The 14,714-nt window shown below is 45.2% G+C and overlaps 1 protein-coding gene across 1 annotated transcript in view; it reads left to right on the forward strand.

The window, feature by feature from the left end:
- The window catches only part of ANKDD1B (ankyrin repeat and death domain containing 1B), a 79,661-nt gene that overhangs the window by 41,634 nt on the left and 23,313 nt on the right, over positions 1–14,714 (forward strand). The window lies entirely within an intron of this gene.

Genomic DNA, 14,714 nt, shown 5'->3' on the forward strand with positions numbered 1-14,714 from the left:
AGTGTCCAGAGATGACCTGCGCACACACTTGCGCGCACAGCAGCAAAGAGGTAAGCCACGGTTTTATGAAAGCATAGAGCCAGTCAAAAAGATGAGTGGCTTCTTCTCTCGACGTGAGAAGGGACTGACTTAAACATAGGTAAGGAGGTGAAGCGGGTCCCCCTGTCAAGGCGAGAAGGACACCTTGCACAGAGTTGAGATACGCTTCTCTCCAGGAGCGAAGTGGGTTCCCTCTGGAGCCTGGAGAGGAGCACCTTGTCTAGGGGGACGCCTCTGGTTCCCACGGGGCACTTTCAAATGGGAGGGGTGCCGCTCTGCAGATGGTCAAGCCACTGTCTCATTAGTTACTCCGTCCGTCCGTCCTTGGGTCTCATGAGTCCGCCTGCTTGATCTGGGCTGCTGCTCTGGCTCAGCATGTCTCAGAATGGCTCAGGATTATCTCCGAGAACGGGCCTGGGTCAGGATTTTCACGAGGGCCTGGCTTCAAGGTTAAGGTGTTTTCCAAGGCATTTCTCACAGGGACCTTGTTTTATAGGGTCTTTTGTTCACTCCCTTAGCAGGCAGGGCAGAGGCCCCGGTCATGTCCCTGTCATTATACATTTATAGCCCAGCCTACTGTCATTGAGTCCTAACTCAGGGGTCCTCACACTATGGCCCGTGGGCCACATGCGGCCCCGCTCAGGACATTTATCCGGCCCGCCAGGTGTTTTAGTTGCCATCGCCTGTCCTACTTCAAAATAAGATATGTGCAGTGTGCATGGGAATGTGTTCATCGTTTTTTAAAAAAACTATAATCCGGCCCTCCAACGGTCTGAGGGACAGTGAACTGGCCCCCTGTTTAAAAAGTTTGAGGACCCCTGTTTTAACTTGTAGAGACCTAACAGACAGACGAGACCAGCTGCCTTTGGATTTCGGGCTATAAATCTTTCCAGGAGCAGACAGCCTTATGTTTATCCCGAAGATGACTGTTATGGGCCATAAACTCACTCTCTTCCTGCCCTGGGGCCAATTCTAACTCATAGCGACCCTAAAGGCTGAGTTGAGCGTGTCCCTGTCAGTTTCTGAGACTATAAATCTTTATGGAGCAGGCGGCCAGGCCATGTTCTTAGTAGCATTGTTACAAGGTTACGTGTTGTGCAGTGAGTGGCGTCAGTGGGTATCACTGATAACAGCCGTGTATCTGATCTTCCTTCTTCCCTGTTTTCCTCTTCCAGTTCCTGGGAAAATATAATCGGGCTTTCAGTTGATGATCCTGGCTACAATCATGGTCTTCACTTGTTAATTTGTGTGTGCGCTCCCTCTTCTCCGACTCTCTGTATAGCAATGATCAGGTGGTTTCACTTACTGCGCAGCAACCCCAGGAATTTATGGAAGCAGTGAACCCTGCGTTAGAAACGCAAAAGGCACCGGGATCACCACGGGTAAATCATAGGCTTGCTCTATAAAGGGATCTACTCCTATCCCCACAAGACTTGATTTAAAGTCTTACAAGCACTTGTCCTGGAATGTGCACAATTGGATGCCATCCACTTTTTATCTGTTTAAGAGTTGGGGTTCACTGGGGAGAACTTAGAATATCCAACAAACTGTAACGACAGATTATGGCAGGTTTCACTGGCACAAAGTGTACGATAATAAAATGATCGATCCTTTGGGGTAAGGCCTATAACGTTCACATAATCACAAGCTGCCTCTGGTTTTTGAAGTGAATGTTTTCAGGACTAGCTCATGTAAGTAAAGCAAATACTGAGCTACTACCTATAACAGACGTTTTAAATGAAACTAGTATTTATAAAACATATTCCCCAAATGCAAATTTTTTAATTTTGAGATAAAAATAGGTGTACATATCAATTTTTTATTTTCAAAAAGGATCGGAAGGAGGAAGGGAAAGTATCCAAATACGTGATGTGTGAGGCCGGTCCCTCTCCTCCTCTACGATCAGGCCTAACCTCAACTCTCACTTTGTCCTACTAGTGTTTGTCACCATGAGTTTGCGGAAACAAAAGTACTGGGCGAGATTATTCCATTAAAATATATTTATTAAGGAACACAACATTTTAAGTCACTTTTAAAGATTAAGGTAATATTGGTACAAATATGCTTCTTTTATGTTTCATATTGCATTTTAATTCTTTCCACATTTATCTTTCTTAATAGGTTGATGCCTTCTTGTTAGCAGGGTCTGTGTCCTCTTCATCTGTCCAATCCCAATGCCTATGAGTGTCTGGTAGTTCAAAAGCAAAGAAAAACCTCCTGCCAGCGAGTCGGTTCCTGTAGGGCAGAGTAGAACTTCTCTGACCTCCAAGGCTGTAGACTTTTCTGGGAACGGTCAATGTCATTGTTTTCTCTCCCTCCCTCAGAGCAGCGGGTTGATTTGAACTGCTAACTCTACTGTACATACCACCAGGGCTCCCTGACTTACGGTCGTGTTGTTGTGGATAAGCATCGTCAAGTCAATTCCTATTCATAGCGGCCGTTTATACAACGGTGGTGCCCCATCCTCACAATTGTTCTTATGACTGAGTCCATTGCTGTAGCCACTGTGCCAGTCTGTCTTGTGGAAGATCTCCCTCTTTTTTCACTGCTCTTCCACTTAACCAGGCAGAATTTCCTTCATTAGGGACTGGTCTCTCCTGACAACATGTCCAAAGTACATGAGATGACGTCTCACCATTCTTACCTCTAAGGAGCATTCTGGCTGTACTTCTTCCAAGACAGATCTGTTTGTTCTTTTGGCAATCTGTTTGTTTGTTTTGGAGGGTTTGTTTTTTTTTTGACCATCCGTGGCAATCTTTCCAGCAGTACTGTCAATGTTTTTCGCCAACACTACAGTTCAAATGCATCGATTTTTCTTTAATTTTCCTTCTTCAGTGTGCAGCTGTCACATGCATATGAGGTAATTAAAAATGCCATGGCTTGGATCGGGCGCTCCTTAGTCCTCCAAGTGACATCCTTGCTTTACAACACTTTAAAGAGATCTTGTGCAGCAGATTTATGCCATTTGATCTCTTGACTGCTGCTTCCAGGAGCATTGAGTGTGGATCCAAATAAGATGAAATTCTCAACAACTACTCTCTTTCCTCCATTTACCATAATAAATGGTAAATGGTCCAGCCTGAAGATTTTTGTTTTCTTTATATTGAGTTGTAATCTATACTGACATACAGTAGATATCTAATAAATGTTCACTATATGCATTAATATGAGCCCGGGTGGTGTAGTGGTTACTTGTGGGGCTGTTAACCACAAGGTCAGCCGTTCAAATCCATCAGACTGGTCTTCCTACCTCAGTAAAGAGTTACAGTCTCAGAAACACACAAGGGCAGTCTACCCTGTCCCAACAGGGTTGCTGTGAGGTGGCGTCAACTAACTCAAGGGCAATGAGTGTGAGGTTGGTTTTGTTGTTGTCGTGATTGTTGTTATATGAATTAGAACTAGGGACATGCACTGTAGATGATGTTGTTGGGTGTCACCGAGTCAATTCCAACTCATAGCGACCAACCATCCACGAGGAGGGAACACTGCGCCCTCTTCCACTCAGGTTTGTGCTCACTGTTGCAGCCACTGTGCCTGCCATCTCCTTGAGTGTCTTCGTCTTTTTCGTTGATCTCTTTACCCTGTACTTTTGGAAGGAATGGCCCCTCCTGCTAACTTGTCTAAAGTTTTGCCGGTCTCCCTTCTAAGGAGCATTCCGAGACAGATCGGTCCATTCTTCTGGCCGGCTGGAGCAGTCAGTATTCTTCACCAGCACCGTAATTCAAACGCATCGACTCTTCTCAGCTCTCCCTGACTCATCGCCCAGCTTCCACACACACTGGAGATTGAAAATGCCCCGCCGATGGGGCCTCTAGGAGGGGACAGCAGAGCAGCGAACAGTGCAGACTTTGGAGCCAAAGAGCTACCACTTTTCAGCCAAGGCGTAATGTTCTTATTTGTACAGTAGAGATGATATTAACCCTTACTTCTCAGGGTTGTTGGGAGACTGTGCGGAAGCACACAGCCTTGACACTTTCAGCCCGATACACAGTAAACTCACTCACTGCCACCAAGTTGATTCTGTAGCACAGGACCCTATCGGCCACGTTTGAACTTCCCCTGTGGGTTTCAGGCTGTAGCGTTCTTCTGCAGAGCAGCTGATGGTTTCTAACTGTTGCCCTTGCAGTTAGTAGCTTAACACATACCCTTAGAAGCTCCCCAATGCTATCATTATTAAGGGCATCTCTGGCTGGCGAGAATGGTTCATGGGCTCAGGCTTCTCACTGAAAGCTTGGAGATTCAAGTTCACCCAGGAGCACCTGGGGAGAAAGGTCGAGTGATCTACTTCTGCATATTCAGTTCTAGTCCGGCACGCAGGGGGCAGCCAGGGCTTGGCATCGACTCCATGGCAACGGGCACGATTATGAGGAGCGGAGTGCAGAGAGCACACTGTTTCTCAAGTAATTGCATTCCATGCCGGGGCGGGGGTGGGGGGGGCGGGGAGTTAATTTTCAGTTTGCTTTTTGATAGAATGGAGAGACACCGTTCTTCCTGGCCGCGGAAGGGGACCACGAAGAATGCTGCAAAGTGCTCCTGGCAGCAGGAAGTGATGCCAACATTCCAAATAAAGTATGTTCTGCGCGCCACGGCCACTCAGGCAGTGGGAGGGCCTCGAAATCCTCCTGGGAGAATTTGGTCCTGCACTCACTCTCTCCCACACTCTTTCTTTCATCCTCCTCTTCCTTCCACAATCTTTTTTGTATTCAAGTGTATCCTGTGCTTGGTTTGAGGTAGGAATGAGCGATTTCCCTCTGCTCCTCCCTATTTTCTCTGGAATAGCAACCCCCCCATTCCCATCCATTGGGAAAGGGATCATTGCGAACGGAGCCAACGAAGCAAATAGTTATCACCCCTGAAACAAAGAGACACTATTGTTTCTTTTCTCCATGGCAACTCATCTTGTACCTAGTAGGTGCTGGCAAAGTGTTCGCCATAGAAAAGCCCAGCTGGTTCTGGTTGGGGGTTTATCTGCCTGCTGGGTGACCTTACCCTCTAAGATCCCGTTTCTCGACCTGCAAAATTGGGCAACAAAATGGCCATTTTTATTAATCTTTTGGAATTGGCATGAGAATTAAAATCATGTAACTAGTTGGAGAATGAATGAAGAAATGATTGTTTTAAAGGTTGTGGAAAACTTGAATTAAAATAACGGAACTTTTCTGTAAGCATTTTAAAAGAGTTTATTGGCCTATACTTTACACACCATGCACTTTTCCCCGAACCTTTTGATGATCTCTCATATCCCCAAAGAAAGTGACTCTATGAGTTAGAAGACCCAGACCTAGTGCGTTTCCTTAAATGCCTACTATGCCCCCCAATTGCCAATATATTCTGAGATATCTTTCCATATTAGCCTAATGTGTTAACAATTTCCTTTTCAAAGGGACATGGTTAAACACTAGAACTCAGGATAACATCCAACCCTAGCCATGTTTTACACCTTTGTATTCTGCTGGCAAGGTGTGCAGGTGGTGTGTTGTGTTGCTCATTGAGCTGTGTTATCATCACAAGGTTGGCAGTTCAAACCCACCAGCAGCTCTTTCAGAGAAAGATGAGGCTATTTGCTGTTGCTAAGACTTACTGTCTTGGAAACCCTACATAGGGTCGCTACAAGTCGCAATCAGTTCCACAGCAGCGGGTTTATTCTGCTGGCAGGATGTAAATTGGTGCAGAGTGCCCTATGGTTTCCCCCAGTCTGTGGGAAATCCTGCTTAGCAGATAATCAAAAAGGAGGAAGAGCTACATGCAGTCATCTAGATGCTGAGCTTACCTTGGATAGTCAGTCAGGAAATAGACACAGCCTGCACGTGCAGTGAATGGCAGGGCAAGGCTGAATAAATGCTTGGTGCATCTGTTTCTTGGGAATTTATGTTGCTATTAAAAATACTAATAGTCAACACGAAGGATATGGTTGTTTAGGAATATGTTCATAATAGAACTAGACCAAACTCACTGCCATTGAGTCAATGCTGATTCATAGTAACCCTTATAGGACAGGATAAAACTGCTTCTATAAATTTCTGAGACTGTTAACTCTTTAAGGGAGGAGAAAGCCCAGTCTTTCTCCTTTGAAGCAGCTGCTTAGTTTCCAACTGCTGACCTTTTGTATTTCAGCCAAACACGTAACCACAAGGTTACCAGTTCTCCCATGATAGAACACCAGTTGGAAAAGATACACGTTTGTTCATGTATATTTGCAGAGTGTGTGTGTGTCTATATACATGAGAGAGAGAGAAGGGGGAGTGTGAAAGGGTTGGGAGGGAAATGTAAACAGTGTGAGCTGATGCCCACAGATGCTGCGAGTTTACTTAGGCAACGTTGCTTTTCGGCACAGCCAAGTCAAGTTGGTCCCAACCCATAGCAACGTCATGCGCAGCGGAATGAAAGCACTTCCCAATCCTGCACCATCCTCATAATTGTTCATAGATTTGAGTCCATTGCGGTATTGACTGTGCCAACCACCCCCCCTGGAGGGCCTTCCTCTCTTTTGCTGCCCCTCCACTTTACCAAGCATGAGGTCCTTCTCCAGGGACTGTTATTCTCTGACAAAATATCCAAATTATGGAAGATGAAGTCTCTCCTGACAACTTGTCTAAAGCAGGTAAGATGAAGTCTCGCCATCCTTGCCTCTAAGGAGCATTCTGGCTGTACTTCTTCCAAGACAGATATGTTTGACCTTTTGACAATCAATGGCACCTTAGTCCTTAAACCAACCTCCCTGGTGTTCAGCACTTTAAAGGGTCTGGTTCAGTGCATGGGTCGGTTGGTTTCTTGACTGCTGCTTCCATGAACATTGTGGATCCAAGCAGGACGAAATCCTTGACAAATTCAACTTTTTCTCCACTTATCAGGATGTTATCTATTTAAGCAATAACTAAGCACAAATGAAGAATTGATAGGAAAGGTGTAATGTACAACTCTTTTGATGTGATTGAACTATTAAATTTTAGGGTACTTGAACTATATGCCAATAAAACTTGGGAGAAATTAAGTTCAGGATTTGAAGAGTGTGCGGCCCCCCGCCTCGTTCCCGGTCCACAGCCAACCTCCAGTCCCTGGCACGACCTCACCGTCTCAAGCCCCATATGCTCACTCATTTGCTCTTCCCCCCTCATGCCTATCCTTCATTCTTTTGCCCTCAGAGAGATGCTGCTTTAAAACGGTTTTCACACGTGTTCTCCCAACCAGGCTAAGACTGCCAGCTCTACCTGCTAGAGATCTGCACAACCAGGGCCACCACACACTGCCGGGCTATGTAGCTGGGAAACCATCCTGAGTCCATAATAGTTCAACTTTTACAGTTTTATGTACTTTACCTTCTGAGTTCATTATCAATTTCCTGGGTCAACTACCTGAGCCTCCACTGTGGTCCACACCCGTCTCTGCTTAACCCCTTGCAGACCTTGGGGAAACAGGCAAAGGAGAAACAAGAAGCCAGCAGTAGAGGACATGCTCCAGCAGGGATGGGTTTGCGCTTTGCTTGTGTTCACAGCTGCAGGTCGTTACTTTCTGCCTTTCATCTGGGAGGTGTTTCCACCTGCTGACAGTAATGAATCTTGTTCTCTGGGAGATTGCTTTTGTGCACCCCACCCCAACCTAGAGAAGGAGTTACAAGGACATACTTGAGTAGGAGATTGGGGTGAGATTGTGGCATGGTTCTTATGCATTGAGCTACGAACCACAAGATCAGTGGTTCAAAAGCACCAGCTACACCGAGGCAGAAAGATGGGGCTTTCTACTCCGACAAAAAAGTTAGTCTCGAAAACTCATAGGGACAGATCGACCTTGTCATAGAGGGTCACTATAAATCAGCATCAACCCGAGGACAGTGAGGTTTTTGGTCCTCAGTTTTTAGGTTAGATTGAGGGGTTACCCAGAGTGTGATTAGCAGGCTCTCTTTGGGGCCTTGTTACCCAGTCCTCGTGTAATGTTACCAAGCCCTCTTGGCAGGCCCTAAAAACTCATAATTCTGGACATTTTATTATATATATTATCAAACCTATCTAAACGCATCCCACATTAAATGTATTTTTTAGTTGTAAGTTATTTTTCAAGGTTTAGAAAGTTCTCTTTTTGGTTTTATTTAGCTGTTTAGCTAGGGAAAAATCATTTATAATTGACTCTGATTTCTTAGAACTCTGGGTACACACTTGGGAACATTGGCGAGGTGAAAAATTTTGACCTACAAATTGTTTACAAGCGAAATGAATATTTTATGAATTTTACATTTAACAATCAATGAAGTATGACTATGCCGATTAAAAATTTATTCACTTCAATTTCGAGGTTTTCTTTTAGCATCCGGGAACAAATAATCTTTTTAATATTTTTTTATTTTTAGGCTTCAATATTTCTTGGGTCCCTGAAACGTCTGTAGACTCTGTAGATTGTGCTGCAATGCCTTATGGGCAAAATCTGAAGCCTCCCACAGTTCCCCCTGCTGTGGGCTCCCCAGCTCTGAGTTCTTCTCAGACTTGCTCTTGTTTTAGGAGGCCTTGGATCATCCCAATGAGGACACTTCTATTCTGGGACCAATTCACTGCCCCCTTGCCAAAGAAGCCTCCCTTGAGCACCCATGAGAAAATAGCCACTCAGTCCTGCTCTTTCACTTCACCCTGCAGCACTCCTCACTACCTGATGCTCTTCTTCTGCTGATCGCTAAAATCCAATAAAGACATTTATTCTAAATATATTGATTTACTGAGGAACAGGCCTGCTAATCTATAGATGGTGGTCATTCTAGAGATTGATTCTTCACTCACATGGGAACTTAAATCCCATAATGTCAGAGATTATTCACCTGTAGATCTCTTCCACCATCTAACATAATCCCTCTAAACCTCAACTTACTGCCATTGAGGCACTTCCGACTCCCGGTGACCCTATGGACAGAGCAGAACTGCCCCTGTGAGTTTCCTAGGTTGTAACAGTTTACAGCCTCGATGAGCAGAAAGTCTCATCTAGCTCCTGCAGGTTTGAACTGCTGACCTTGTGGTTAGCCCCTCAATGCATAACCCACTATACCACCAGAAGAGCTTACATAGTGCCTAGCACATCATATATATTAGAATGACTGCTATACATATTGACTTACACTCCCACTGTTACTAGGTTTGAAAGGAGGAAGTAAGACAGTATGATGGCAGAAAAGTGTGACACCCCCCTCCCCCACTCCCTACCCTCATCCAGCCCAAAGATGTTCACACCCTAATTCCTGGAGCCTGTGAAGATGTGAAGTGACATAGCAAAAGGGAATCTAGATTGCAGATGTAATGAAGGTCACTTCCTAGCCAAGGGACCTTAAAATACAACAATTCTGAATTAATCTGGTGGGCCCAGTGTAATCACAGGGATTCTCTAGAGTGGAAGAAGGAGGCTGACAAGGAAGTCAAAGTGATTGGATATAACATGGACTCAATCTTCCATTGTTGGCACTGAAGAAGGAGACGGATGGTCACAAGCCAAGGAATATGGGCAGCCTTTAGAAGCTGTAAAAGGCAAGAAAGCACATTCTTCCCCAGAGGCCCCCTGTACTCCAAGGAATACAGCCCTGTGGACACCTTAATTTTAACCCAACAAGACTGATTTCAGATTTCAGAACTCCAAAACTGTAAGATAATAAATTTAGATCATTTAAAAAACTAAATCTGGGGTAATGTGTTATAGCAGCAATCGAAAACTAATGTAGATAGTTATATCATTTTTACCACGAAAGACAGATCCTGACTACATTAGTCTGGGTTGACTAGAGAAACAAATCCAGAGACAGTCATATATGGGTAAGAGAGAGTTTTCTATCAAGAGTAATTGTATATTAAGAAACATCCCAGACCAGTCCAGATCAAGTCCACAAGTCCGATATTAACTTAAAAGTCCGATACTAGTCCATAAATCAGTGTTCAGACTCATGCAGTCACATGAAATGATGCCAAATGCAGGAAGATCACAGGCTGGTGTGTGCAAAGTCTTGTGGATCCAGTGGCAGTGGAAGTATCTTCACGTGGCTCCTCCAGCTCCTGAGTGTTTCTCCTCAACAGAAATGTGAAGCAGAGAGTGCATCCTGCCTCCAGGAAGGGAGGAAGTTTCCAGAATCCTCATGAGAAGGCCACGCCCACAAGGAGGCATCAGGCTGTGTGACCTGATTGACAGACTAGACTTCACCCCTTCACTCTTATTATCCTCAAGTTGACACAAGGTTATGTAACTACCACACAGTCTCAGAGACCACTCATGCAAAACCACACAGACATTTGTTCTCAGCTCAAGCTGGAATTCAGCTAGTCAGAGTATACTGTTCAATTATCTCTTGCTTCATAACAACTGAAAGCGTAATAGCTTAAAACAATGATTACCTTTAGCATCCTTTTTCATGGTTCTATAGGTTGGCTGGGCTCAGCTGGGTGAGCTTCACTTTGCATCTCTTATGTGGTTACAAATTATGATGTTGGTGAAAAACATTGCATATACTGTGGACTACCAGAAGAATGAATCCATCTCTCATGGAAGATGTGCAATCAGAACGCTTCTCAGAAGCAGGGATGGCAAGCCTGTAGCTCATGAATTTGGGGCATGAGGATTGGTTAGCTTGGGGTGCCATTCCTCTGTGATTAAGAGAGCCACCTCAGAAGCAGGAGAGGAGAGAACTCCAGGACCGTCCAGAAAGGAGGACCAGCAGTGGAGAGTGAAGGAGATCCCTGTCTGAAATGGAGCAGCAGAAGCAGCCACGGCTGCAGAGGCAGCAGAGCAGAGGAGGCCAGTGGTGGGATCAGTCGGATGGACGTCATATGAGTAACGTAGACTGTCAGCAAAAAAGAGGAAGACTCTCAACAGGATGGATTGACCCAGTGGCTGGATGGACCTATGGTCTCAACCATACTAATCATTATGAGGATGGTGCCAGACCAGGCCGTCTTTTATCTGTTGTACTTCGGGTCCCTGTGAGCTGGAACTGACGATAACTAACAACAACATATGGATGCAGTTAGATATTGGATGTCGCCACTGGCTGTCGCATGGCTGGCAGTTGGTGCTGTCGTATACGGAGTGTTGACTAAGCTCCAACACATGGCCCTTCATACGAGTCTCGACCTTCTCACAGAAAGGCAGCTAGGCTCCAGGAGGAAACATTGCAGGACACAGAAGCTGCCAGACCAGTTGAGGGCTTTGCCTGGAACGAGCATAGTGGTATTCTAGCATTTTCTATTGGTCAGAGAAGTTAATTAGAGGGCCCATCCAGATTCCAGAGGTGAAGAAATGAACTCCACCTTTTGATGGGGGAATCACAAGGTTATCATGCAGAAGAACCTGTCGGATACGAGACAGTGAGACAGCCATTGCAGGGGAAAATTTTTTTTTCATATGGCATCTTTGGCTTGAGGACCTGAAAACACTTGTACATCTTACACACAATCAATTAACTAACAATTTATTCATCCACATACCTATGAAGAAATACTCATGATCACTAGCCAAACGAGAGATTAGTATCAAAACCACGACAAGATACCACCTCACAGTGGCATTGCCGGCAAAGTGCAAGATCCCAGAAAATCACAAATGCTGGAGAGGATTCAGAGACTGAACCTTGGGTGGCTGCTGTAACACTGGAAAGCGATATGACACGACCTAGAGCAACTGGGACTAGAAATGCAGCACGAGCCTGCCAAGCTGGGTGTATTTCCTAAGGAAGTGAGAGCCATAACACGAACAGACATCGGCACGCTCATGTTCATCACAGCTCTGTTTCCAAACAGCAGCATGGAACCAACCTAAGCGCCCAGGCGCGCAAGATTGGAGAAAGAAACGGATACACACATGGAATATTATGCGTCACTGAAAAATAATGATGAAATGATGAAGCATCGCATGGCATGGATGGACCTGGCGAACCTGATGCCGGTGAAATTAGTCAATCACAGAAGGACAAATATTGTATGAGACCATTGTGGTAAGGGGTGGGAAATCAAGATAAAAGTTTTCATACCAAAGGAAACAGACTTTGATAGTTACCAAGAAGGGAGATAAGGGAGATAAAATGAAGCAATAGATTAGTGGGGCGGATGTTAGGTGCCATCGAGTCAGTTCTGACCCATAGCGACCTTAGGCACAACAGAACATAACTCTGCCCGGCCCTGCACCATCCTCACAATTGCTCCTATGCCTGAGTCCATTCATTGTTGTAGCTCTCGTTCACTGCCCCTCTGCTTTACCAAGCACGGCGCCCTCCTCCAAGGACAGCTTCCAGCATCACAGCAACACACCAGCCGCCCCAGGAGGACACACAGACAGACAAGTGGTGGGATTCGAGGGTCGGCGGGTGTTAACTTGGGGAAGGAAGATAGTATTCTACAGGAGGGAGACAGGAAATGGAGCGCGAGGCAAGGCAAGCTATTGGGGAGGGGGAGGCACGGCGTGGTTAAGTAGTTTAAGTTGTTGAAAGAAAAACGTGTGATCTGAAATGTAAACCTTCACCTAATTAGCAACTCACAAAGATAATGATATAGATATAAATCCACCCATAGCTTAATTCATTGCAAGCCACCCCAGTGGCAGAATTCTTAAGACCAGACCCTGCTTGTAAGTCACTTGCGGCTAGCTTGGGCACTGAGTGAGTGTTTGGGGGCTTCAGGAACAAAATGCCACCAACTGGAGGCCGGTACGAGCAGGAACTTGCTGCCTCACAGTTCTGGAAGTTGGGAGTCCACGGTACGCCTGTCGGCCACGCTTCTTCTCCGGAGACTTTAAGGCAGAGGGTTCCATGCCTCTCCCAGCTTCCGATCGCTCCAGGTCTTCCTTGGAGTGCAGCTACAGTGCCACATGGCGTCCCCACTGCTGTCTCTTCTCTTTTTTGCAAGACTCTGATCCTATAGGATTAGGGCCCGGCCTACTCCAGGGGAACCTCATGCTCACATAACTGATAATCTCTTCAAACTTGCTGTTTCTGCTCTTTCAGAAGACGTGCTGGTGGGGCTGGAAGTACAATCTCTCCTTTTGGGTGACACAGTTCAATCCATAACAGGAAATCACGGGGACATGGGAGGCAGCCAGTTGCAAAGGGAACAAGAAGAGCTGATGGAGGTGAGCAACAGGGCAACAAGGGACACTGAACATAGGTGGAAAGCCAGCCTTACTTTGAGGCCATTATCTGGAAAAAGTAGAGCTGGTAGGAACCACAGACAATTAGACAGAGGAGTGTGGAGGTACTTCTCTGGGCGACCTATTTTTACGCAGGAAGGAGGTTCCTAGGATCTAGGGGGAGAAGAATGTTTCTAGTTAGTCCACTTTATATTTTTAGGAGAAGCAGAGAGGGAAAAACCAAACCTGGTGCTCTAGAGTCTGAGTCAGAGCTGCCCTATGGGACAGAATAGACCATTATATAGGGTTTCTAAATAACCCTATATATTTGTGTTTGGGGGTCAAGCTTCCACAGAAAGTTAGATTTCCATTCCACACTTTCTATACAAATTGCTCATGACATTAGTTACATTTACCACAATGTGGCCACAATTCTCTTTATTTATCTATTATTGTCACGCACTCTGTATCCATATATGTATTTGACTTATTTCCCCTGGCATTATATCCTCCAGGACCTTCTATGTTACAAACCTGTGTATCACAAACTCTTGGTTGTTTTTTCTGGTTGTCTAGTATTCCTTTGTATGTATGTCCCCAAATTTGCTTATCTGTGTCTTCATTAATGGGTACTTTTTCCAAAGCCATACATCCCTACAGAAGCAGGTTGACATACGTTCCTTCAGTTGAGTGGCTGCTGAATTCGAACCCCCTACCCTTGCATCATCAGCCAAGTGCTTAACCACTATGCTACCAAGGCTCCTTCCATGCAAAGGAAATCTACTGCCATTGAGCTGAGTCCAATTCCTACTGACCCTAAAAGACAGAGTAGAACTGTCCTGTAGGCTTTCCAAGACTGTAAATCTCTGTGGGAGCACATAGCCTTGTCTTCTTCCTCCCGAGAAGACCCTGATGGGTTTGAACCACGGACCTTGAGGTTAGCAGCCCAAGGTTTAACCCATTGTGCCACCAGAGATCCTTAGAGAAGGGGTGAAAAAGATTAAACTTAGCTTTGCCTCTGGCTTTTAGATACCTTGGACTCGGGCTTAACTTTTTTCCACTTAATTTTGGTGCAATATATACAAACACATCTATTCATGATATCTACATGAATAGTCCAACAACATTAGTTACAGACTTCACACTCCATTGTCATTCTCACCATCTCTACTTATACTGTTGGATTACTTTTCCCCCCCTCAGAATGGACTTATTTTATTTTTACCAAATGAAAGAGATGAACCTCTGTATCAGACAAATCTTGATTTAAATGGTAGCTTTATCAACTAACTAGTTGTGAATCACTTACCCACTAGCCAACTGCTGTAGAGCGCATCGCCATTGATGTGTGTGCTGTGTGCCCCGTCCAGTTCTATGCCTCAGCTGCCGTTGAGATTAAGCCCATATATATCCTCCTTAGAAGAAAGCTATGTTCAAGGCGCATATAGATCCTCCTCTAGAAGAGAGCTATGCTCAAGGCACATATAGATCCCCCTTAGAAGAAACCTATGTTCAAGGTGCATATAGATCCTCCTCTAGAAGAAAGCTATATTCAAGGCACATATAGATCCTCTTCTAGAAGAGAGCTATGCTCAAGGCGC

This window comes from Tenrec ecaudatus, chromosome 2 (genome assembly GCF_050624435.1).
Source record: "Tenrec ecaudatus isolate mTenEca1 chromosome 2, mTenEca1.hap1, whole genome shotgun sequence".
In the NCBI taxonomy this organism is placed as follows: domain Eukaryota; kingdom Metazoa; phylum Chordata; class Mammalia; order Afrosoricida; family Tenrecidae; genus Tenrec; species Tenrec ecaudatus.